General features: G+C 45.7%; 1 protein-coding gene across 1 annotated transcript in view; it reads left to right on the top strand.

Moving 5' to 3' along the window:
• Window positions 1-7,706: 7,706 nt before the first annotated feature.
• RIPOR3 (RIPOR family member 3) overlaps window positions 7,707-27,079 on the top strand; it is a 109,834-nt gene continuing 90,461 nt past the window's right edge. The window contains exon 1 of the mRNA XM_033153535.1: window positions 7,707-8,102. The gene's annotated coding sequence lies outside the window, so the exon portion shown is untranslated. The remainder of the gene's footprint in view (window positions 8,103-27,079) is intronic.

Genomic DNA, 27,079 nt, shown 5'->3' with positions numbered 1-27,079 from the left:
AGTGAGCACTCAGGGCTGATTTCCTTCAGAATGGATAGGTTTGATCTTCTTGCAGTCCATGGGACTCTCAAGAGTCTCCTCCAGCACCATAATTCAAAAGCATCAAAATCGAAAATTCTTTCTAGTAGCACCTTAGAGACCAACTGAGTTTGTTCCTGGTATGAGCTTTCGTGTGCATGCACACTTCTTCAGATACACTGAAACAGAAGTCACCAGATCCTTAAATATAGTGGGGGAGTGGGGAGGGGTATTACTCAAAAGCATCAGTTCTTCGGTGATCAGCCTTCTTTATGGTCCAGCTCTCACTTCTATACATCACTACTGGTGATTTTAAAGTGCACAGAGCAATATACTAGGTGCATCTTGGGGCCTTTGCATATCTTTTCTAGGGGATGCTGCATTGCTGTATGCCAACCCAGGCCTGCACCTGGACCCGGGTGGCACTGTGGTCTAAACGACTGAGCCTCTCGTGATTGCTGATCGGAAAGTTGGCGGTTCGAATTCCCGCGATGGGGTGAGCTCCCGTTGCTCTGTCCCAGCTCCTGCCAACCCAGCAGTTCGAAAGCACGCCAGTGCAAGTAGATAAATAGGTACCACTGTGGCAGGAAGGTGACCGGCGTTTCCATGCACTCTGGTTTCCGTCATGGTGTTCCCTTGTGCCATAAGCGGTTTAGTCATGCTGGCCACATGACCTGGAAAGCTGTCTGTGGACAAACGCTGACTCCCTCGGCCTGAAAGTGAGATGAGCGCCACCACCCCATAGTCGCCTTTGACTGGACTTAACTGTCCAGGGGTCCCTTACCTCTTTCTTTACCTTTTGGACCCAGCGCATGACATACAGATAAGGAGTCGGCTACATTAGTAAAGAAAAAGCGTTTTAAATGTGTTGTAACACTGTGACACCAGATGGCGCTGTGAAGTTTCATCTTTCAGCAACTTGATTTCCCATTATGTTTACAACGTGTTTTTCTGAATTTTTGGGGGGATGTGGCTAGATGCAGCCTGAATCTCCATTATTCCATATTGTTATGAATGTACTCAGATTAAAATAGGACAACCTCACCTTAATTGAACTCTTGTGTGCCTAGCCAGTGTATCTGACGTGAACTTCCACAAGTGGTTAAAGATGGAATGTGTTTTGTCTCGTGTCAGCCACAGGCTCGTGATATAGATGCCTTGCAAACACACCAAAGCCAGGAACTTTCTGGGAAGAACAATTCTGCTTTGAAAAATACATTGAGAGTTAATGCAAAGTTTGGAAGTCCTCCTTGCTACAGATGAAACCTGGCCGGCATTCATTAAACCAAAGTAAGGAAACAGCATTGGAAATTACAGCAATAACCCAGAAGAGGGCACTATCCATTTACACAGGCCTATGGGATTAAAAACAGATTTACAAGGGTGAAATCATTCAGTATGAATCTTAAATTCTGGATTTGTGAGTAGTTATTGTGACAGATGTTTAATGTCATCCGCTTCCTTTGCAGGAATAGCATTCAACTACACAAATGTCTTCGTATGTTCACTAATATATAACGTCTGCTGTTGAGTAATAAAGCAGAAGGTGATGCGTTTTACACCTTACATTAAAAAAACCCACAACAGTTTAAATCCATGACATTTTAACAACAACGACAACTTATTGGCACATTTTATAAAGAGGCAAGAATAGGTTACACGTAACGCTTTCAAACTGGGAATTTCAAATATTAAGACATTAAGTAAAGCATTGCTGCAACAGCATTTTTCCTGATAAGAATGGTTGATCCCCTGCATTTTTGCAAATATAAAATGCTGCTGAATGAAGAGTTCTGGAGAACTTGAAAGCTTGTGTGCTAGTTGGCTATCCTAATTATTGCCCTAATATGGATTTTGGAATTTCCCAGCCGTATTTGTTGATGAATGTGCCACACGTTTTTTATTTTATTTTTGATGCCTTCTTATATCTCACATATAAAATTTTCTGATGGTTTTATAATCTACCGCTTGTATTTAGTGCTGTATGGTTGGTGTTGCCATCACTCAACAGGATTTCCCCTTCCTTTTTTCCTCCTCCCTGCCTCCATCTGCTTCCGATCTTCTGGAGAGCCTTCGGCTGGGGGTAGCATCATGGCAGAGTGCATGTGGGAGGAGAGGGAAGTTCTCTTCAAGGGGAAGTCTGTTGTGCCAGTGGAACAGCATCATTGAATATGACCCACTGTGGAACGATCTCCCTGAGAGTTGTGGACTCTTTTTTCCTTGGAGGTTTTTAAGCAGAAGTTGGATAGCCATCTGTCATAGTTGAGATTCCTGCATTGCAGGGGGCTGGACTAGATGAGTCCCTTCCAACTCTACAAATCTATCTATATCTACCTACCTACCTACCTACCTACCTACCTACCTACCTACCTAACTACCTACCTATTTCTTATTAGTGCTTCATGGTGTGTGTTTTGCAAAGTTAGCTAACCTTGGCAAAGCTTTTGATACTTGGATGGATATTTAATCCTGTCCTACAGAGATTGCAAGTGTAGCCTGAAACATTTCAGGATTACTCTGAGTGTAAGGCTCATAAGGAGCTGTCATGATGAATTGCCCAGGGCTTGTTCACAACTCAAGAAAACCTACATATGCAGCTTTAGAAAGCAGATTCCAAATATGCAAAATCAGCTGGGAACAATGAATTGCAGCTTCATGCCCTTTCTTTTCCAAAGTATTCACTGGATCATGGAATTCCTTTTCGAATGCCATCTGAGTAACTAATTAAATGATCTGAACACCACTTTGTATCTGGAAGATTTATAGCCTAGTATTTATTAAGAGTTTGCTGGGAGGGGACGAGGGTGGAGGAATGAACAAGCCCCCCGCCAGCAAATAATACGGGGAGACTGTTAAAATAATGCAAACCAACTACAGACATTGCAACTATTCCAGAGGAAGATATGGTTCCAAGCAGTGCATTGTAAAAAAGATATGAGTCCAAGAGCACCACCCAAAGCCAGATTCACACACATACACACACACAGTAAAAAATATCTATCTGTAGGTTCTGAGAACTCAGGCACATGCTATGGAGCAAAGCATCAATAGCCCACCCTGTTTACTGGTGGCAACCATCGGTGCAACTGGAAATAAAACAGTCCCATCCCACAGCCATACTGAGATGCACTGTGAAGCCGTCGCATACCGTGGGTTGCTACCACCCAGGGCTGCGCAGAGGGGAGCTGGAAGGGAAGGAAACAGAGGAGAAGGCATGCTCATTCCACTGCCTACCAGTGTCTGCATTCATCAGGAGATTGTAGCCACAGAGATAAGAAAAGAAGAGTTGTTTCATGGTATGCACTTTCTGGTTGGCATGGAGAAGCTGGTTTTCCAATGACCCCAGTGATGGAGACGAGCAGCTGTGCTGAGGCAACACCCGGTGTTGAAATTTTGCGCCCCTAATTTTGCGCCTGGGGCAACTGCCCCGTGGCACCCCAAGCTACGCCCCAGGAAGGAGATGCTTTACTTGCATACATACACTGCTCCCTCATCCCTGCTTAAAATGACCCAATACAGGGCCAAACAGTGAGACCTGCAAGCAACATGGAGTGGCTTCCCAATCCCCAATGTCCATTCGTTGATGTGCATATGTCTGGGCAGGGTAAGCCTACAGGACTAGAGACCTATAGAGTTGTTGGTTTCTGTGGAAGCTGGAACTCTGGGTGGCTGGTTCCAGTTCCTGTGGAAGTCCACACACACACACACATGTCTATGTGCATAGACTTTTCTGGATCAGTAGTCATTCTCACTCAAGGTATGGAAGTCAGGCCGTGAGGGCTGAGAAAGCTGTAACAATGCTGGGGTGTGAACATTGGCCTTTCAACACTTGGATTTCATTTGGATATGAAAGGGGCTCAAGAAAGGGTAGGGAACTTTGGGCTGCCTGCAGCTGTTGAACAAAAACTCCTATCAGCCCCAGGCACCATAGCCAATAGCCAGGGATGGTGGGAACTGCAGTTCAGGAACATCTAGAGAACCACTAGGTTCTCTACCCCTGGTAGAGTCTGTGTCCCCTTTTAAAAAATGAAGCATCTTTTCCCCAGCATATCCAGGATATGACATCCCACGAAATACATAAACATTACTGAATAGGGACGAACAGAAACTACGAAATTCAGCAACTTGAGACACTCCTGCTTATAATTATAAGACAACAGTTCCCATGAAATGTTGGCAGTACAGCAAATAAAACCGACACATCAGCAGATACCCTAGGGACAGGTCTTTGGTTTTCGTGTGTTTGTAAAAATAACAAAGCTCCACCATTCACCTGCGAAAGTATGGATATGTTTCTCTTGCCATTCTCAACTTATCTTTTCAGTGACAGCTATTTGCCACACCCCCTCCCCTGATACCAAGATGTTAAACTAGCCCTGTTAGGATCTTTCCAAAAAGTAGCAATGACCATATGCACTGCACTGTTCCACATAAAGCTTAAGTGAGCCCAAGATAAACTGAGCACTTACTGACAAGATCAGTAATTGGCGATAACACACCCAACATGGCTTTGTTATGTTAATTTGCATCTGTAGTTGGATAGGAAACTTTTGTCTCCATTCAGACCTTGTGGGCTTTTAAGGTTGTTTTTTTTTTATCAAAGCTGACAACACCTAAGAGAAAAGAATTTTAACAGGTATGGAACACAGATATGCCTGGGTAGTACTGGTTATGCCACTTTCCCTAACTTGTGCCCTCTAGACATGACTACGCCTCCCATCATGCCTGACCATCTGCTGGGCCTGATGGATGTTGTAGTAGTCCAAGACATTCAGAAGACCCTGTGTTGGGGGAGACTAAGATAATGGATGAAGGCAAATGAACTTGCTTTCTGCAAAGAGGGATACTGTATTGCGACATCTGTGACAAAGAGAGTGGAACAATAGGATTCATATCAAAGGACAAAGACAGATGAGGGCTTAACCAAACGAAACTGTTGGCAAATTGCTTGCACCTTCTTGATTCAATGGTTGGGCTATGGAAAGCAGCTTTGAGGATCAGGGCTGGATTGCAGGTCCCCTGTTGGCCCTGCAACCCCTACCCTTTGCATAGGACTTTGAACCACTCATACACTTAGGACCGTATGTAATGTCATGACATTCGGTCTGCATCTTTTTTCTTCCTTTCTATTAAAGAAAGGAGATGCGAAGAAGCTTCCTTTGTTTGGAACGCCACACACAATGCACTTCCAGACTGAGATCTGGTGTGCTACACACAACACATCCCCTAGTGTCATGCGGAACACAATTTGGGTGAGCTGTGCCAAACAGAGCAGATGTGAGGAGGGTTTCCAACTCCTCTCCAAAGAGCCCTTTAACAGCTTAGTTGTAGACATCTTCAGGTAAAGGTTTCTGCTGCATTATCACTATGTTCTAGGGAGGTAAAGGACCCCTGGACAGTTCAGTCAAAGGCAACTATGGGGTGTGGCACTCATCTCATTTGGGCCGAGGGAGCTGGCGTTTGCTCACAGACAGCTTTCAGGGTCATGTGGCCAGCATGACCAAACTGCTTCTGGCGCAACGGAACACCGTGATGGAAGACAGAGTGCATGGAAGTGCCGTTTACCTTCCCGCCACAGCGGTAATTTATACTACTTGCACTGACACACTTTCAAACTGCTAGTTTGGCAGGAGCTGGGACCAAGCAATGGGAGCTCACCCGGTCACAGGGATCCGAACCATCAACCTTCATATCGTCAAGCCATGAGGCTCAGTGGTTTAGACCACAGCGCCACCCATGTCCCCTATGTACTTGCAGGTCAAGTTGCTGTTAAACAAGAGTGGGAGCCAGTAAAAAAGTTGACAGCCCTATACACAAAACACAGATAAACACACCTTAGATGGACTGGAAGAAGAGCTCAGCAGGAGGTTGTTACCTGCAGACTAGATAGGTTAATCAGATTCTGATGGGGGTTTTTTTTCTTCTAAAGAGGGAGCTTCTGCTTCCCTCTCCCAGCATTACTCTGTGTAATCAAAGATTTATTTTTGCACAAGGTGCAGGTAAAACCTAATTAATATGCACAAAGCTTCCTTCTGCAATACTGAAACAAACCGAGATCGGGTTTTAATTCCAAACCCTTGGGAACAATATTTTTCTTAACATCCAGCATGCAGAAGAATTCTGCTTAATGTGAAAGCACGCTACACTATGCATTTTGGTTGACCCTAATTTCTGTTAGTTGGGTTTTTTTTTAATTATCCCAAGAACAAAAATATACTTACTTATTGCTACCAATGGGTGGCAGCAATGGGTTCTGTTGAACCAACATGTGTAGTTCATGCAGTTGGGAACAAGATCCTTTGGGGGGAAAGGGATTAAAATTTAAGATATTTAGATGGGGAGAGTAATCAATGGAGAGCAAAAGCTTTGAAAGATAAAAAAAGGCTTGCAAAAAAGAAAAATGAGAAGGGGCGGCGGGAGGTGGGGGGCCAGGAAGTCAGCTTATAGTTAAGGTGATCTAACTTAACGTTTTCCCATCTTCCTGACGTTTCTGTATTGTACAATTGTGTGAAACTATTTAGTACATATGTTTAGATAATGATGAATGTGATTATTATGGATCCAGACAATCATACAATTGAAACCTTCTCCATATTAAGAGTTGGGGTTAAAGATCTACCTGTTTTAATAGACAGCGAATGTCCAAATGCTGAGAATGTGGAGCAGAAATCACAAAGAGACATTGTTAACCCCACTTGCATCTTGTGAATACAGTATCCAGAATCATGATACTATATACATACATGATCAGTGGTATTGAATGCTCACTAAATGCATAAGGGATGGGTCAAACTTCATGAGTTTCCTAGTACAGTACTGGAGACGACCAAAACAATGATGCATAATCTCTTCTGCATGCAGAAGGCCCCACCTTCAGACCCAGCATCTCCAGGTAAGGCTGAGAGAGACTCCTTTCCGAAATCCTGGCTGGACAGCCATTGCCTGGTTGTGCTGACAATATTGAGCTAGATGGACCTACTCTGTATAAGGCAGTGGTCTTTATAAAAGGCCACTTCCAATTCGCCCACTTAAAGGGTGTACCTAGGGGTTGCCTAGGCTGACCCCCACCAAAGGTGCAGGTCCAGGGGGTGCAAAAATTGTGCCTCTCCACTGAGGCTCGGAGGGACTAGAGGCCCGCCTGCTCGTCAACGCGCTCCCGCGCTACTCACTGCTGTTCTGGGTAGCCGGGCGAGGCGCGCAGGGTCCTTTGCGCGCTTTGGTGGAGGAGAGCAAGGGACGCGGGGGAAGGGGGTTGGGCGCCACTCCAGCTCTTTGCACAAGGACGCAAGGGAGCCTGGATACGCCTCTGCGCACTCGTCCTCCATCAGGGTGTGTGCACGTGTACGTGTGAACTACCCTAACCTAGGGTACGGGAGGAGGAAAAACTTTCCGTTTCGACTCTCTTCCCCTTTACCTTCCTTTGCCTGCCACTCCCCACCCCCTCCTCCCAGGACCCTCCCTTGCAAGGTTGTGTTTGGCCTTTTTCGCTCGCTCGTAGCCGGCCAGGAGGGAGGGGGGGGTGTGAGGTGCTCCCCGGCGAATACGAGCAGAAGAAGGGCTGGCGATCGCAGCATGCGTTGGCGGCGCCTCTATTTCCAATCCTCAGCCCCCCTCCCCTTGCGGGCACGGGTGGGAGGGAGGGAGGGTCGTGGTGGAAGAGAAGAGAAGAGAAGAGAAGCAGCCAGGCAGCAGGGGTGGGGAGGAGGACGCAGGAGGCGATCCTCCTCGGAGGCCGCCGCTGCTGCGCGCGTCTTCCTGGAAGAGGTGCCCCGTCCCGGTGGTGGCACGCGCGCGCCCAGACGGCGAAGGTGGCGCCCGCGATAAGGCGGTCCCTATCGGGACCTCGCAGGCAGCAACAGCCGCCGACGGCGAGGAGGAGCTGCCGGGGGAGACGCAGCGGGCACATCCCCAACGCCGAGAAGGGAGGGAAGGAGAGCGGGCGGCGTAAAGGCACCGGCGCCCGCGAAGCCGCGCTGGACGCGCACCAGAGGCTCGACAGCTTGGCTGCCCGGGCGGACGGACGGACGCCGCGGCAGAAGCCCACCCGCCGCTCAGGTGCGATCCCTGGAGGAGATGTAGCAAAGGTCTGTGGAGGAGGGGGTGGGCGGTCAAAGGGAGCGTCAGTGCACAGACGTCGGGGGTGTTGATGTTTGGAGACGGGCCCCTCATCTAGAGGAGACCCGGCTGGGCACCTGTATGGAGAAAGGTGCCGTAGTAGAGTCTGGAGAGCTAAAGGTCAGCGTAGGAGAGCGTTTGCAGGAGGTCCGCAGGCAGCCAGTAAGGGGTTTTTCCGTGGGATGTTTCCAGGGCGTGCTATGAGGGCTCTTTTCGGCCGGACGAGGAGTTCCGTGTAACTCGGAAGTTCGCGATTGGTCCGGGAAACGCCTCTCTTCTGCCTTAGGACTAAAGGTTTCGCCCTGTTGAACACCTGGGACTTGCTTCCCAGGAACCAGGCAAATAATTTCCCCACACATCTCCCCCACTTCTCCCCATTATTTAGCTCTAGGTGTCCTGACTTCCTGGGTGTGCTGAGGCACCCATAAGGAATGTACCGGTTCATAGGAATCGTAACAAATATACTTATTATTATGCTAGAAGTACCCAGGGCACTTTATAATCTTCATCCTGTTTGCTCTCAGGTCGGTAATTACCACGCTCCCATTTTAAGGATGGGGAACAGTAGCTAAGTGAGTTGCCCAAGGACATACAGTGAATCTGTGGCACTTCAAATCACCAAATCTAGGTGTAAGTCTAACATGAGTCGACCGGGCTACCATGCAGCAGAATGTGCCTGGTGATCGCTAGAAAGCAGAAGTAGAATGAATGGGTGGAAATGTCAAGGGCACATATTTTGATTAAGCATCACTGGTATATTCCTATTGGTAAGGGACAGAGGTAGCTGGTGCCCATTGGGATGGAAGACAGGAGCCCGAACAGTAGGTGGGACCAGAGCCAATGCTAGGCAGAGCCAAGAATCGTAGCTTTGTTCCCCCCATCCTTCTCCCTGCTGAAGAGTGGTAACATTGAGATGGAGGGGATGGAAGGAGAGGTTGGCAGGCAGTAAGACCTCCCTGGACTGGTTGTAGGTAAGAAGGCAGGCATGTGGGGGCTGGCTGGAGCAAACTGGGGCTTGTGTGGCAGCATCTCATTCGCCCTGATGGACCACTGGCAAGAGCTGTGTCAGAACAATAGGAACATAAGAGGCTGCCTTATACTGAGTCAGACCGTCGGCCAGTCTAGTTCAGTATTGTCTACACTGACTGACAGAGGCTCTCAGCCCTACCTGGAGATTCTGGCACTGCAGGGGTTTGGACTAAATGACCCTTGTGGTCTCTTTCAACTCTATGATTCTATGCTGGGATTGAACCTGTGCCTTCTGGGTGCAAGGCAGATGCTTTGCCACTGAGCTACAGAACAGGAGGGTGTGGACTCTCCTTCATTGGAGGTGTTTAAAAAGAGTCTGGGGTACTGCAGATTCCTGCATTAACCAGGGGATTGCACAAGATGCCCTTCAAAGATGCTGCCAACCACCTATTACATTAGCGGTGCCATATGTCTGGATTTCCCAGACTCAACAACTATGGGCAAAACTGGAAAAAAAAACCTCAACTTCTGTGTCCCGATTTCACTTTCTGAAATATGGCAACCTATTTACGTGCCTATGAATTTGTGATTACTTTCATAGCCTGACTTTCTTGCAAGGAGCTCAAACTGGTGTCCCACTGCCGTGTTTTATCCTCGCGAAACCCTGTGTGTAGGCTAGACTGAGAAAAACGTGATTAGCCCGCAACTTTATGGCTGTATGGGGATTGTCCGTTGTAGCACTAAGGTGAACATACTAGCAGTGCAAGGATTTCTGCTTGTGCAATGGGACGTTCTCCCCATCTCCTCCCCCTGCACCGAGGGTTCCTCCAACCCCCTGGAGCAGATTTGGGGAGGGTGTGAGGCATGCACAAGGTGGGTTCTGGCAGGAGGAACATCTCCTTGCAAAAGCAGAATCCTTTGCATTGACAGGACTCAGTAGATAACCACCCTGGGTATCCCAGGCCCTAAGTCCAACATTCTGGACTATTACACACACAGGTTCTACTATGATCATCACCCATCTTAGCTTCCTCCTAGAAAATAGAGCCCTCCAGCATAATCTAACATCCATTGTCTTTGAAGGAATGCGTGGGATAGACTGAAAACAGAGGTTGCTTCCACATGACCTGTTCATTGAACATTCATCCTGATTTGTTTGCAGGGAGATTAGACCATGTTAGCTATTAAATGAGCATCCATTGTGTTTGGTTTGTGTTTGATAATGTGTCAAAGCAAGTGTTACTCCACACTTTCACGTACAGCTTCCCATCACTTTCCTTATGGCAAAAAGCCTGATCTTTTGGGGACATGGGTATGTTGCGCAAGACCAACCCGTCAAGCATAATTGCACAAACTGAGTTTGCTGGCAAGTGATTGAAATTCACCCAAAAACACTGACAGTCTGCAAGTGCCCAGAGAGACAGATCCACTTAAATGAGGTGTAGAAGAAGCAAGTACAGTGGTACCTCAGGTTACATACGCTTCAGGTTACGTACGCTTCAGGTTACATACTCCGCTAACCCAGAAATAACGCTTCAGGTTAAGAACTTTGCTTCAGGATAAGAACAGAAATCATGCTCTGGTGGCACAGTGGCAGTGGGAGGCCCCATTAGCTAAAGTAGTGCTTCAGGTTAAGAACAGTTTCAGGTTAAGAACGGACCTCCAGAACGAATTAAGTTCTTAACCTGAGGTACCACTGTACCTACAGTAGCAGATGTGCAGGCTTAACTGTGTAATACTTGCATAGCAGAAGTTCTCAAACTGTGGGGAATGTCCACTGTGGGGTCAGGCACAAGAATCTGGAAGAGGAGATGCAAACTTTCAGCATGGGGACAAGAGATCCTGCAGCAGCAGGCAGAGGCAGATAGCAACTTAGGAACATTGGTTGGCATCAGTCTGTCTCAAGAGACAAGGGACTGCGCCTCTGGGGGTGAAGCCAAACCACTGTGTGGGGAGCACTAAAGTGATCTTTCCGGAATGCAAGCCTGGGCAGTGTGTATGGAGGAGGTCCCAGGTTGCCCAGATGACAAGACCTGCCTTCTTGGCCTCACTGATGTGGTCCAAAGGAAAGCAGTGCACTATGTTTGGCACCAGCTTGGCTACAGGAGTTGCTGGAATGAGGCGTACAAGGCGCTGTCCAACTGTCTTAGGGACTCCAGATTTGTGGAGGGGTTTCTCCTTAGCCTTTTCTTCTCCCAAAGATATCCTGCAAGGCAACGGAGATTTAGGATCGGAGTTTTCCTTCTCCTAGGTGGGCTATCTTCCCAGGCTGATGAGCCCCACCTGCCTCTCACTTCCCTCTACAACACGTTGACTGGATTCACTATTGGTCTCATCAAGAGACAGTGGAGTGCGCCTCCTCCGGGGTGAAGTCAAACTGCTGAAGAATCACAGTGCCTGCTGGGGCTGCAGAGACTGTTAACTTGCAATTGCTGCCTCCTGCGTTGGAGGTGACCTTTCCGGGGCACAAACCCGGGCAGTGTGTATAGAGGTCCTGGACTGCCCAGACTTGTGCCCCTCTCTTGGTCTCAGCTGCTGTCTATGTGCCATGTGGTTTCTGGAATTCTGAAGGATGGGAAGGGAAAGCACACAGAAAGTCCCTCGATGAAACTGATGAGTCAGAGAGGTTCTTAACTTACAGCTGTTTGACAGAATTATGCGGAAGAAGTGACAATGGGCCAAAACCAGCCGTATGGGAAAATACTTTCTTTTCCACTTTAATCTACAAACTGGAGCAAACCTGCTAAATTCTGGCTCAGGAAGGATGCCACACAATGGGGAAAAGGGAGGGGAAAGCACCAATATCAGATGGGGGGCGGGGAGAGGCTTACTGGACACCATTGCTTGGTGAGAGAATGAGAGGAGCCGTTTTATTGCATAGGTACCAAAAATGCTAGAGAGCTATCTGTTACCTTTCATGCAGGCATAAAATTTGAAACATAGAGAGTACTGGATGTTGGAAAGCCTCCCACCACTCTAAGAAATGGAGCCTGGTACAGTATGTGCATGCAAATGAAGACTTCAGGGTCCAACATTTTTCAAAGATAATTCTCTGAGGCACTTAGATGTCGAATGATACGTCCTCAACTCTGCTCCCAGAGGAGGCTTGAGGGCGGAGTGTTGTGCATTCAAGGGTCCTTGAAGAAGAATGATCTTCAAACTGCCTTGGGCTATGAAATCTTCATTTCTGTGCACCTTTTGAGACTCTACCCCACACAACCTCCTGCTCAGGATGTCACAGGGCCAGATGCGAAAGGATGTCGGGATGTCAACAAAGCCAGATGCTCCGTGGGCAGACAGGGGAGCCAATTGCCTACTGCACCCAATGAACAACACCAGTAGGATGACTGACATACAAATATAAACATACTTTGGACCAAGTAAAGATCAGAGATTCTAATAGCCCAGTTTAGGTAAAAGAATCCCATTTTGTTGCTTTTGTTAAACAGTCCATAGAAACTCTTGCCAATCTCTTGCAAGTCACTCTGGCTTGAGAGCAGTACATGTGAAAAGGATCTAGGAGTCTTGGTAGACCACAAACTTGACATGAGTCAACAGTGTGATGCAGCAGCTAAAAAAGCCAATGCAATTCTGGGCTGCATCAATAGGAGTATAGCATCTAGATCAAGGGAGGTAATAGTACCATTGTATTCCGCTCTGGTCAGACCTCACCTGGAATACCGTGTCCAGTTCTGGGCACCACAGTTCAAGAAGGATACTGACAAGCTGGAACATGTCCAAAATGGTCAAAGGCCTGGAAACAATGCCTTATGAGGAACGGCTTAGGGAGCTGGGTAGTTTAGCCGGAGAAGAGAAGGTTAAGGGTGATATGATAGCCATGTTCAAATATATAAAAGGATGTCATATATAGGAGGGTGAAAGGTTGTTTTCTGCTGCTCCAGAGAAGCGGACACAGAGCAATGGATTCAAACTACAAGAAAGAAGATTCCACCTAAACATTAGGAAGAACTTCCTGACAGTGAGAGCTGTTGGACAGTGGAATTTGCTACCAAGGAGTGTGGTGGAGTCTCCTTCTTTGGAGGTCTTTAAGCAGAGGCTTGACAGCCATCTGTCAGGAATGCTTTGATGGTGTTTCCTGCTTGGCAGGGGGTAGCACTAGATGGCCCTTGTGGTCTCTTCCAACTCTATGATTCTATGATTCTAAGTAATCGAGCAACCTACCTATTCCTGTCAAGGCTGGCCCATGGCAGAGCTGCAAATAATACTCAAGGCCAGTCAAGTTATTTTGGTACCTGAGGCAATAAATCCCACAAGCACCTCTTCCATTCCCTGAAATAGAAATGAAACAATAATAAATCAAATAACAATTTGCTGCCCTTCCATGACATCCAAAAACAACCGCTTGAAGTGGGCACCTCTCAGCTTGGCACTGCCCTCTTTTCCTAGCTTGCTTTTGATGCTACAGTCAAACCTCGGCTCCCAAACGTTTTGGAACGTTTCAGCTCCTGAATGCTGAAAACCTGGAAGTAAATGCTCCGGTTTTCGAACACTTTTTGGAAGCCAAATGTCCGACGCAGCTTCCGTCTGTGTGCAGGAAGCTCCTGCAACCAATCAGAAGCCATGCCTCGCTTGTCGAACATTTCGGAAGCCGAATGGGCTTCCGGGACAAATTACGTTTGACAACCGAGGTTTGATTGTATTTCTGAATGCGTCTGAGCCAGGGCAACTGGGGAGAGGCAGGCAGGCAGCAGGCTGGTAGGAGAGGAGAGGTGGGTGGCAGTAGGAAATGGGAGGGGAGTGGGCAGAAACTTACTGCGCATGGGCGGAGGATGAGAAGTGAAAAGGTGGCAGGGGCGAGAGGAGTCCTGTGTCTATTTGTGCATGGCAGAGGAAGGTGTGCTTCATAGAAGTTATGGGATGGGGGGAAGAAGTGTGGGCGGGCTAGTGGGCCCCACAATTGGAGGTATCTGAAGAAGTGTGCATGCACACGAAAGCTCATACCAAGAACAAACACAGTTGGTCTCTAAGGTGCTACTGAAAAGAATTTTCTATTTTGTTTCCACAATATTTTGTTCAAGTTGACACCTATGACTCTGCCTAATGATAGGGCCGGTTCTGATCTTCTCATCCTGAAACTGCATTGTGGAGATAACAGTATATCTCCCTTAGTTACGTTTTGTTTTTGTTATACTTACTTTCTAGGACTATGTAATGATTGTGCGTTATTTGCTTTTAGTGCTGTTTGTGGTTTTTGGGTCGCAGCCCAGCTGCGTTTTACTGGAGTTGTGTTGTTTCAAAGTCTCTCTATAAATAGCGCTTTTGATAACCCTGCCCTATATAAAACCTGAATTGACCATATATAAAGCCCTGCATTATGTGAAAAGTGAAGTACGGACATACATACAACATTTTATTTATATGCCGCCTTTCCATAGTTAAAACCATGCACATGGTGGTTTGCAGCATGAGAAAAATTACATAATTACAAACGTAACAAAAGTAGTTCTAAGTATTAAATAAAACATCAAAAAGTGTGCAACCAAATTGCAACAGTTTCTACATAAATCATAGTAAGATCTAAAATATACACAAAATTAATATAAATAACAGCAACAACTCACAACCCAATCCCCCTAAACAATACCCCAGCCTCAGTGTCTGTTCTGCAGCCTCAGCTTTTGTAGCTGGAGTCAGTCCAAGCCCCACCCTCCCAGGCCAGGTGGCTTATGATTGTTCGACAGTGGAATTTGCTGCCAAGGAGTGTAGTGGAGTCTCCTTCTTTGGAGGTCTTTAAGCGGAGGCTTGACAGCCATCTGTCAGGAATGCTTTGATGGTGTTTCCTGCTTGGCAGGGGGTTGGACTGGATGGCCCTTGTGGTCTCTTCCAACTCTATGATTCCATGATTCTATGACCTGCAAGGCAGGAAGCTGGTCTTCCAGGACTCAGCCATGTGAACAAACTCTGTGTTGACCACCTGCAAGATCCCCAGGTGGTGATGCTCAGGTCTTGAACGCTTCCCCTTATCTCTACAGAGGATTTCCCCCCTGCCCCAAATCTCTTTGATGCTTGGGCTCCTCAAATTATGACTTATTCTTTCTATATACAGTACCTGCATCTTTAAGGAGATCAGGACTGCAAATCTGTAGGCTATCCCAATTTACCCTACCCATTTAATCAGGAACATGCCCCATTGGATCAATGGTACTTCTGAGTTAAACACGTTTAAAATTGCACTATGACAGAATTACTGGCCCAATGTCATCTTAAGAGCTTCGTGTCTGAACTGGGTTGCAGATACAGTAGAATTTTTCTTTCACCAAGAACAACACTTTTACTGGCTGCAATCTACTGGCTCTCTTAAAGGAGGCCAGCTGGCCTCTTGTTCAAGGGTTTCTTATGCAGGAGTATGCAAAAGAATGAACATGGCACCAAAAATTGAATTGTTACAGATGCCACCAACAATGATATCGGAGCATGTGTCTAAAGCTGCTACTGTAAATGCGGGCGATTTGCATGGTCAAGAGGTGCATTGCTTGTTACCAAAATACATTGCTACTTACTTTGCTATCCAAACATGCACATTGATTGATTAATTGAATAGGGTGTCAAATTTGGAAATTAGAGAGAGAGGAAACTTCCTAAATGTAAGTGGTTTGTGCCATTTTAGGTATGCCCCTTTTCTTTTTCACGCAGGAGGGAATAGATCTTCTAGGCAGTGCTGTCAAGTATCCCGTTTCCCCTGGGATTCTCCCTTATTTTAAGCAGTTTCCCGCTCTCCCTTTTTTTATTTCCCTTAAATTTCCCGTTTTTAATGGAAGCAGCTCCTCCCCTGCTGGCCAGGGACTGACTGGGGGGAAGACCTCGCCTACTTGGAGAGAAAAGCCTCAGCCCTCAAAGCAAGTGGGAGCCGTTTCCCGTGCTTACAGGGGGTGTATTCCCCTCCCTGCATCAGCCCCTCTCCGTTGCCGCCGAGCCCCTCAGCCAATAGGGTTAGCTGGGGCGGAGCCTGGCTGCCTTTGAGCAGCTGCTGCTTCCTGTCCTGTTTTGATGGGATCAGACAAGAAGACGATGGGGCTCCATCGCGCAGAGCACATGGCTGCCCTCCTCTTTGCTGGATGCCCCCTCTTTGCTCTGCTCGAGCCCGAGCCCGCTTGGAGTTTACATTGCTGCTCCACCCACTTTTGCTTCTGGCTCCGCCCACCACTGACATGTGACTGTCCCCGGGATAGGTGAGACTGCTGATCCCTTATTTTCAAATCCGAAATTGACAGCTATGCTTCTAGGAAAGTGTCTGCTGTGATACGTGTTTGTGTCATATATGAAAACAAAGCATGTTCTTTTTCCTTCAGTGATTTGCTTTTATTCATTGGAAAATTCATGCGGATTTAAAAGGGTTAGGCTGCTATCCTGTGCACAGTGACTACTCTAGGGCTGCCATACAGTGGTGCCCCGCTAGACGAAAATAATTCGTCCCGCGAAAATTTTCGTCTAGCGGGGTTTTCGTCTTGCGGAGCGGCAATGGGAGCCGCGCTCCGCAAAACGAAAAAAAAAAAGACGAAATTTTTTCGTCTTGCGAGGCAGCCCCATAGACTTTTTCGTCTAGCGGGGCAGCCTCCCGCTAGACGAATGCTTTCGTCTAGCGAGTTTTTCGTCTAGCGAAGCATTCGTCTAGCGGGGTACCACTGTATTTTGAAAATGGCCTTCCCGGACAGACCTACCCTTGACGCAGAGGTCGCAGCCAAGTGAAAAAAAATTCTCCCATTTCCAGCGCCTGCTCCGGCCACGTGGTTTGCTAGGTCCCTGTTTGTGCGAGGCTCCTGCTTGCCGGTGCCGGGAGTGTGTGACTGTGGGGTGCTGAGCGGGCTCTGCTATGGAGCCACCTTCCCCTCTCAGCCTCCCAAGCGGCCACCAGCAAGGTAGCACCCAGGATTGGTCCTGGGAAGGGAGGCTTGTTGCTCCGCTGCCTCTGGTCCTGCCTTCTCCAGGAGCAGCGGCGGGCCCCCAACAGCCATGTTGCAGGGGATGGCCCAGGCATAATAATAATAATAATAATAATAATAATAATACAGTGGTACCCGCTTCGCTAGACGAAAAACTCGCTAGACGAAAGCATTCGTCTAGCGGGAGGCTGCCCCGCTAGACGAAAAAGTCTATGGGGCTGCCTCGCAAGACGAAAAATTTCGTCTTTTTTTTTTTTTCGTTTTTGCGGAGCGCGGCTCCCATTGCCGCTCCGCAAGACGAAAACCCCGCTAGACGAAAATTTTCGCGGGACGAATTATTTTCGTCTAGCGAGGCACCACTGTAATAATGATAATTTATTTATACCCCGCCCATGGCTGGGTTTCCCCAGCCACTCTGGGCAGCTTCCAACAGAGTGTTAAAATACAATAATCAATTAAACATTAAAAGCTTCCCTAAACAGGGCTGCTTTCAGATGTCTCCTAAAAGTCTGATAGTTGGTTTTCTCTTTGACATCTGGTGGGAGGGTGTTCCACAGGGCGGGTGCCACTACCGATAAGGCCCTCTGCCTGGTTCCCTGTAACTGGAGAGGCTGCGGATCTGCCACCACTGATGCAGCTGCAGTTTCCGCCGCCCGCATCCCCTCTGATGCGGTTTGAGCAGATTTCCCCAGATATCCCAGCGATTTCCGCCCGGACGCTATTTCCGACGGTCAAATCCTGGCAATGTCCGGGAAATTCCAGACGTATGGCAACACAAACTAGTAGTACACACTCACCAGTTTGCCTCGGAGTAAATCCCATGAAAAGTAAAGGTACTTCTGAGTAGACATGTATATGCTTGTGGTATAAAACTGACACAGTTAATTGAATATGACATTGTTAATTGGGTGACAGGCCTAGTTATCATGTATAGCTTCGCTCTGTGCCAAAGCAGAAATGTGTTGCAGTGAAGAAATTCTACTCGTATTCCTTACTCTGCACATGGAAATTCTGTTGTCAACCTGCCTCACTTTCACTCCACATGTGGCTATCCTGAAGATTAAAGATTTTTTATGTTTCCAATTTTGAAGGCATTTTCAGGATTTCTCTCTCTTAAGAATCTGGCTTTTAGTTGGCATGGATGAATCTGTCAATTTAACTTTCTCTGAAATTTCTAATTGTTCCAATCTAATGTTCTGTTTGCCAGATTTCCACACCGGTTTGTATTTTATTAAATTTAAAAATGTCCTCCTGAAAACGCAACAGCATTTCTCCTAATACAATCATACCTTGGATCTCGAATGCCTTGGCTTCTGAACAAATCGGCTTCCGAATGATCAGGCTTCCGCAGCTTCTGATTGGCTGCAGGAGCTTCCTGCAGCCAATCAGAAGCTGTGCTTTGGATTGTGGAAGTCAAACGGACTTCTGGACTTCCAAGGTACGACTGTATACACGTTTCTTTGTGCAATTTTGCCCAGTATAGACATTTTTGCAAGCAATTTCCCCCAACGTTCTGCATTTTTGTATGCTATTTTCACGAACATAATGCATTTTAATGCACATGCCCTAACGTATGCCTTTTCGTAAAAAAAATTCGGCTGGAGAACTATTTTGAAAATGTCAGAGAAGCGCTAATTTTGAAGGATGGAAACATTTCAATCACCGTAGCCTTTTGGAAAGTACAAATCAGAGAAGCTTACAACAAAATGTGGACCCGACCATATATTTCCACTGTCCCTAGTTTTCATTGAGGCCTTGTGTAACTGCTTTCATTTCAGTGATAAAACTAAGATTTTGGGGTGGGGTGTCTCATTTTTGAAGGTGACTTGGCAAATTTATCTGCTGTTTCTGAAATGCACCATATCATTTCAGAAGCAAACCTTTGTGCCATTTCCAGCTCTGTCTTGGAGCAGGAGTGGGGAAACTTTTTGGCGCAGTGGGCCAGATTCCCCCCCCCTATCCCAACCCCATAGGACAACCTCAGCAGGCAGGGGGGACTACCACCTGTCTGTCATCTGATGCCACGATGATGTCAGGTGCCTTTCTTTACTTTATGTTAATCAAAACTTATCTCTCTATTTACAGCATTATTTTAGTACATTAAAACACATACGTTTGAAACATGACTTATAAGGACCACCTCCATTGATTTATATGTTTAAATCAGGGCTAATGGAATATTCTTATTGTCACTGTAATTGCTGGCAGTGGTGTTGTTGTTTTTGTTTTTAAAAAGAAACATTGATATTATCTATTTATTGTTCTTTTTTGCAATTTTTTTTTAAAAGGCTTTATTTTAGTACAACAGACTGCTGAGCACTTCTTTTTGAAATAATTTATTGATTTACAAATGTACAATTATAACAATACAAAATACATATCCATATTTACAGATTTCTCTGAATCTCCAGACTTCCCACCCTCCCCTTCATGTGGTCCTATTGTCAACCTTTTCAACTGCATATTATTTCAGAATCCATATTTTGCATCTCCATATTGTCCATGGTATTTGCTACATTACAAGTGTTATTAGAATTCTGCTAACGTTTCATCCGCTTACAGCGGTCTCCTAGATAAATTATAAATTTTGCCCATTCTTTATTGAACACTGACACTTCTGAATGCCCTTTCCTCCCAATTTATTTGTCTGACTTGCTTCTTGATCTGGATGTTCAACGAGGAATGATAGGTGCTGAGAAGCCATAAATTGAAGTAATGTTTTGGGTGTCCCATGCCATGTGTGGCTTATACTGAGTCAAACACTTGGTCCATCCTGCTCAGTATTGTCCACATGGAGTAGCAGCAGCAGCTCTCCAGGGTTTCAGAATGAGGATATTCCCAACCTACCTGGAGATGCTGGGGATTGAACCTGGGGCCTTCTGCATGCAAAGCAGTGCTCTAACACTGAGCCACGCCCCTTCCAAGACCTACCTTCTTCTTGAGTTGGAATTCCATCCATCATTGTAGTGCCAAGGAAGTTCTTGGCTTCCCCGAAGTTTCCTCGCAGCAGCTCATTCTTCAAAGTCAAGTGGAGGACATGACACAATGTTGTAGCTGCAGAAGAGATTGAACTGTGCTAAATGTCAGAAAAGAGTGTCTTTAGTGGACAAGCTGTTTGGGAGGTTGTACAACAATGTGCACCCGAGGAAGCTTCCCAGAAAATATTGGCGAGGCGTCTCTGGTGGAAACAGAGACCAACTGCTGGCCTGTAGGCTACATCCAATCCACGAATCAATTTTATCTGGCACAATGCAATCAAAGCCTTGATAAAAATTGTGTCCACAATTATTATGCACAAGGAAAAGAATGCTGTTTTTAAAAGTTTGGGATAGACAGATGCCCCATATTTTCATGCCACATTTCTCCCTTGGGTATGTTTGCAATTCTGGTTGCTTTTCCATGTATAATTCAGAAAGGCAGAAGAATACTTCGCATTTGACCTTTGAGGCATTCTTTCCTCAGTCTTACCCATATGAATGATCTCATGTTTCCTGTGCAGTCTTTGGTCAGATCCACCCCATACATTTCAAGCACTCTTGTTCCACTTGAATAGTCATGGTTTCCCCCAAAGAATCCTGGGAGATGTAATTCATTAAGCGTGCTCCCCTCACAAAGTTACAATTCCCAGCACCTTTAATGAATTACAGTTCCCACTATTCTTTTCAATTCCTGCACTAGATGCCACGAACTTTATTCTAGAGCTTGAAGTTGAACTCTGTGAATGGATTGTGGGGTGTTGCAAAAACACTTAAATGAGGATTGAACCACTGTCCGGAGAACAGAGTGCAATCCCCCTCAAGATTGGATTGAATTATTATTCTTCCTATTTATGATGTTCAGGTTGTGAGTGCCATTGTTTATTTATCCAAAATGGCGCCATCCAGCCAGGCTCTGAGCATCCTGATAACCTCAGGCTGCAGTGTGGCGGGAAATGGCTAAAAGGACCCCGTTGGGCATGGTATTTTCAAAGACAACGATGGGAGTTCATTCAGGAGAAGAGTTTCCCAACAGCCTTAAAACAATCAGGTCCCCAAGGGAATCCTTGCTGGGTGATGGGCCTTAGATGAGACAAGGATTACAAAGGCAGATCATTTTAAAGAGGAATTTGATGAATGGAAATCCTGGGAGTAGACTGAGAGATGTGTTTTTCAGACATAGTGGTCTTTGGTTTTCAACATCCCTTGCCAGTACACTCGTCATTTGCATCTTTGGGGAACCATAACTTTGCCAGCCCTTCAAGGACTGGCGTACGGCAAGGAATCGGGAAGAGAAAAATGACAGCTAGAAGGCAATTAATCACCTGCTCTTATTGGAGAAATGGGATTGTGGAAGGACTGGAAAGAAGACCTGTGGACAGAATTGTGTAGTAGGCATAGTATTTGTGCTGTATCTGTTTAATGTATTACAAACATGACTTTCACCAAGGGCCAAGAGGAAATGAGCTGGCAGAATGTAATTAATCAAGCTGTAATTTGGCCCGCATTGAACTTTGGAATGAAAAGTAGCTGATGGTAACAGCCAAATGTTCCTCAGGGAGCAGCTCTTTTAATAAGCATCTTTTAGGGCGTGAAGGATTTAATCTATTTCTGGAGTTGGTGAGCACAGCCCATTGGGCATTAATTCTACCATGCCTGGTTGAAATGAACGGGGCGATGGGCAAGAGGAGAATTTGCTGTTCTCCAAGTGAGATTGGATTATGCTTGGAGTCTTCAGTAGCACAAGGACAGGCAGATCTATTTTTGATGTGCCATTTCCCCCCTCCAAATCTGTTTCCATTGCCAACTAAGTTCTGCAAAAGCAGAGCTTTCTGTTTTGGAAACTTCCTGTGCAGCTTTAAAGACGGAAGGTCTACAGTCACAATTTCTATGGTAACTCTAGGGAGGAGAGTGAAGAAAATAATTCCGTCTCAGCCATTGAGACCTTGAACTCAGTGGTGGTTACAAACGATAGGTTTTGACACTTCTGTTGGAAATATTATAAAACCGCAGAGATCTCAGAACAGTGTGATGGAGAGTGTGCTGAGTTTTGTCCATCGTTTGGGAATCCTCCTACCTCAAGAATGATGGATTGTTAAGGATCATCTTTTGTAGTAGAGAAATGAGGGCACAAGGTGCAGCAGCCTTCCATGGATAGGGAACTGGGCCTCCCTTTTTTCTCCTAGGAGCTGCTCACTTGCTATATCTTTCCCATCCTGGGCTCTTTGGGGCCACACAGTCTAACCTCACCCCCAGGCAGGTTGGCCATTGCCAGCAGCACAAGGACACATGACCATATAGGCTGACCACCTCCAGTATGGCCATGTACCACCAAATAGTGTGGTTTCAGAACTTTGGAAAAGGAAATATCTCCGGAACAGAAGTACAATTCTGATGGAAGATGGGAAGAACTGCTCAACAAACAAGAAATCAACTTACGTTAATTTCTGATCTGATCTGATTGGGTGGAAAGGGACCCCAGAGAAGAGCTTTTTATTGGCTCCTTGCTAGGGGCGGGGGCAAGGAGAACATACTGGCAGCCAGCTCCCCTTCGTGCTAATAGTTGCTGTTTTAGTGCTAAAGTGAATCTAACTTGTACTACATTTGTATAAATAAGCATAATATTTATACAGACTTTTCAGGAAGATGTGTGATTGCTAGCTGTTTTCGGTTGGTTGGTTTCTGGCTAAGGGCATCACGTGATCAGGAGAAGATCCAGGGTTTTCTCAGTCATAACGCCATGCATGCGCTTCTGTCTTCAATTTATTTCACGCCCAGGTGGAAAAGGTGACAACCAAGTTTGTGTCTTTTTTAAATAGAGACAGTGTTCAAAAATTCCAGAGTGTGATATGGTATATGTTTGCACAATTTTTTTAAAAAATCCAAGAAAGGATATCTGAAGAGATATTCCATGTGGCTGTGAGTGGAGATTGCGATGGTGGAAGAGCTCTTATCGGATCAGACGCATCTCCACTCTGTGCTTCACATTTTTCTTGCTGACAACAACAACAACATGATTTGCTGCCTTCCAAGATAGTTAGCATCCTGGCTCAAGATTGCACAACCAGATGTGTTACCACAGAAACCATCTAAACAGTAAAGCTCTTTTTCCAGTTCCAACCCACCCCTCCAATAATGGCGAATCAAAATGTTGCAGCCATATTTCAGCTTTCTGTATATGTATGTGTGTTGAGAAAGAGAGTGTAGGAGGACGATACTTTCCTACATCTGTTAACATTTTAAGGTTCTCCATACAGTCCTGGAAATTGAAATATACTGTATTAGGAACGTGATTTATATGCCTCAGAGACAGTTTTTAAAATCCTGAGGAGTTTTTCAAAACAGTTTCTTTTTCCTAAAGAGCCGTTCATTTCTTCAGAGCTGATTTGTTCTAACTCACCCACAATAGGCTTAGTGGCAACAGCAGATAAAAGCTGTCTCTTTGAAAGCAAACAAAGTAGTTGAGTACTCTGAACTGTGACAGAAACTGATGATGACAAATGTTAACTTATTAGTAATATAAAGTGAATGTATATTGAATTAAGGGAAGTCTCTCTTTTTCAACCCAGTAGTTCCCATTCTTGGGCATCCTAGTTTGCCAGAGAACTGCTGGTAGACCACACGAGGAATAAATAAATGAAATTTGCAATCCTAAGTACACACTGGGCCCCTCCACATGATCTGTTTATTGAACAGATATCCTAATTTGCTTGCACAAAGCTTATGCAGAGGTCAACTTCTGGTCTTTATTGAGCATTTATCCTGATTGACTTGTGGGGTGTTTATATGTTTTCTCATTAACCACCTGTTCATTCCCTACATTGCAGTGCATTTCCTTGTCACTTTCCTAACCGCAAAAAGCACTTCAACCCAGAACTGAAAACCATGGTTTGGAGAGGGTTTCCTACTCCACTTTTGAAGATCAAGTGCTAACCATTGGCTGCTGTGGTTTGCTGGACCCTCTGCATTGAGCCATAGATAACCAAACCCTAGAGAGATAAGCACTATGCTGCTGAGGCATGGGCCAAATTAGACGCTGGGTTTTCAGTTTTGTCTCCCCGAGCACAGTGCTCTATTTTCTCCCATGTTACTGAATGCCTGCCACTCATGCCTATGGGAGTATGTAAAGTGGTTGCTCACAGAGAGACACCGTTTGCCTGGGTGGCCAGACCTGCCCTCTGCTCAGTGCTGGCAACAGGTTCTGGAGATGCTAGCAGTAGGCTCCCTCTTTGTGTAGCCTTGTCTTCTGCTTGGCATTGTCATATCTGCTCCCAGACATTTCCTAGAGAAGTTAGACTGGCTCCCTCCTTCTGCTGGCAGGCAAGGACCTTTTATTCCAACAGGCCTTTAGGAACTGACTGGAAAAGGCTAGCACTGTGATTTCCCCTACCTTCTTGCAGTTTTATTAGCTGTGTTTTTAGAAAGATCTTTTTATATTATTTAATTTAGTGTGGTATAGTGGTTAAGAGCGGTAGACTCGTAATCTGGGAACCGGGTTCGCGTCTCCGCTCCTCCACATGCAGCTGCTGGGTGACTTGGGCTAGTCACACTTCTCTGAAGTCTCTCGGCCCCACTCACCTCACAGAGTGTTTGTTGTGGGGGAGGAAGGGAAAGGAGAATGTAGCCGCATTGAGACTCCTTCGGGTAGTGATAAAGCAGGATATCAAATCCAAACTCCTCCTCCTCCTCCTCTCCTTCTCCTTCTTCTATTAGTGCTTAATTATTTTTAAAAACTGACTATCTTTTCTATGTTTTTGGTTTTTGCTATTTTATCTTTAAGCCGCCTTGAGCCCTGATCTGCGAAAAAGGTGAAATAATAATAATAATATAATAATAATAATAATAATAATATATAATACATATAGTTCTTGGAGGTGTTATGTGGAAAAAGCCACATTGAGGTATGTGGTATGGGTTTGTGTTATGACCCACTGTATTATTTTTTGGACTGTAGTTGTTGTCCATATCAATATTGTACTGGTGGAAATCCTTGATAATTGCAGATGTTCATGGATTTTTAAATTATGTTCCTATAGTAGGGGGGGGGGCTAACAGCAAGACGGCAGAAGTGGATTTTGTAAGTCCTTACTAATAAATGTGTGTGTCAAGCCTGGAAGGATAAACATCCACCATCTATTATGTAATGGCCTGATGATCTCGCTGTCCTGGCTGAATTCAAGCATGTTTCCTATAAACAATAATCTTATGTGGATACCTATGTGGACATCTGGAGGGCTTATATCGATTTATATGTTTAACATGGGTATTGTATCCTCGCTGTGACCTGATGATGTTTCTTGTATTATTATTTTTAGGATGGTTAATTTTAATTTCTCTTTCTTTCTTTCTTTCTTTCTTTCTTTCTTTCTTTCTCTAATAAAAGACTCATAAAAAGAAAAAAAGAAAAAAGGGGCGAACTATAAACGGGACCCATATTGGAGCAGCTGAATTACACCCCTGTCTAGTCATATCATTAATTTATCTTCCATACTATGGGATGGCACTTTTGTGGCACCGCCGTTGGAATTAAAGCGTTTAAGATTGAGCTGATTGCGCCCTTCCTTTCTCCGAATCTCCCAGATGTTCCTTAAGGATGAGGAAATGTTTTCATTCTGAAATTGTCCGATGCTAACTCCATGTCCCCATCATTTTATTGCTAAAAATGCCTTGGGCTCGGTGTCAGCTGAAAGTTTAAGCGGCCCGCTATGCTATTTTTGGATTATTCGAGTGCATTAAGATGGATGTTTTCCATGAACAGCACACCCCCACCCCCAGCTTGGTTCTCCACCAGCATATTTCTCTCTGTACTCACATAACCTCTTTGATTTACTGGTTGAATCATCACACACTTCACAATCTCACACACGCTTCCTCCAGCCTGGACAGATGGAACCAAGAAATGGACACAGCCAGATTCCAGTGTAGTGCTTGAAGGGTATATGCCTATACCTTTTGTGTTCTCGTGAGGCTGTTTGCATTGTTCCATTTCTGCAGGCGAAACACAATACAAATAATCTCCAGCTAGTTGTATAACAGACGCTTGAAGCGGCATTCTCATTGGGAAGGCTGAGTCTTTTAAAAATAGCATCCACCTTTGCGAATGTCCCTCTGGTAGGTCTTCCCCACGGTCTGGTGGTTTGTAATATGTTACGGAACTGAGTTATGAACTAGGAAGTCCGCATCTTAGCTGCGGAATTCCTAGTTCATAACTCAGTGCGCTGGGACTTCCGGTCAGGTGCCGAGTCAATGGCGGACGGGAGTCCGATGGCTCCGTCCTCCGTTAGGCGATAGGGATCTCCGTGCCTGCGCCACGGGTCCCTTAAAGCCACGGGAAGAGCGTCCCGTGGACCGACGGCTTCGTGGGTCCCAGACGTGCTGTCTCCGCTCCTGATTTACCCTCGTAAGGGGGAGAATCGGGTGAGCGGAGCCCCAGCACGGGACTGAAGAAGCGACTGCCTGCGGAGGATCAAAGCAGCGATCCCGCCAGACTTGAGCACCCGGCACTTCCTACACAGAAACTTCCAAAGAAACTCTGTAAGTTAAAATATTGGATTATTCTACAAGTTTAAAGAGCACTGCTTGCAGAGGAAACTTTAAAAGGAAGCCTGTTCCCTTTGAACTGTTTGCGCGAGCTTGGTAGCGCTAAAAGACCAAAGCCGCGGCTAACGGGAAAGTTTTGCGAACTCTGCCAAACTTTTTAAAAGTGATTTAAAAGTTGTTTAAAGTTTGTTTAAAGATCCAAAAACAGTTGATATGGCAAAAGAAGAAGCCCCTCACCCTCTGGATTAGGATTCCGGGTCAGTAGCGGGCTGGGATATATTGTTGCCATTTTTTCTTTGTTGGTGTTCCAGTGTTACAGTGACTGTTTACCAGTGGAGATACTTTGACTCTTTTGCAGCCAGATACAAGCTATTTTATAGACTTGGTGGTTACATTGCAAGTGAGAAACAGATACTGACTTGGGCTATTTAAAATAGACTCTTCTTGGCTTTAAGGAATTTATAATTTTTGAAAAATCTGAACTCTTGCCTAAAAGTTGGATTACTGGACTGTTGTGGATTCCTGGCTCAGCAGCCTCTTTGTTCTCAGAAGCTAGCTGCA

Source organism: Lacerta agilis, chromosome 6, assembly GCF_009819535.1.
Source record: "Lacerta agilis isolate rLacAgi1 chromosome 6, rLacAgi1.pri, whole genome shotgun sequence".
NCBI classification, from domain to species: domain Eukaryota; kingdom Metazoa; phylum Chordata; class Lepidosauria; order Squamata; family Lacertidae; genus Lacerta; species Lacerta agilis.
This window is presented reverse-complemented; position numbering and strand designations above follow the sequence as displayed.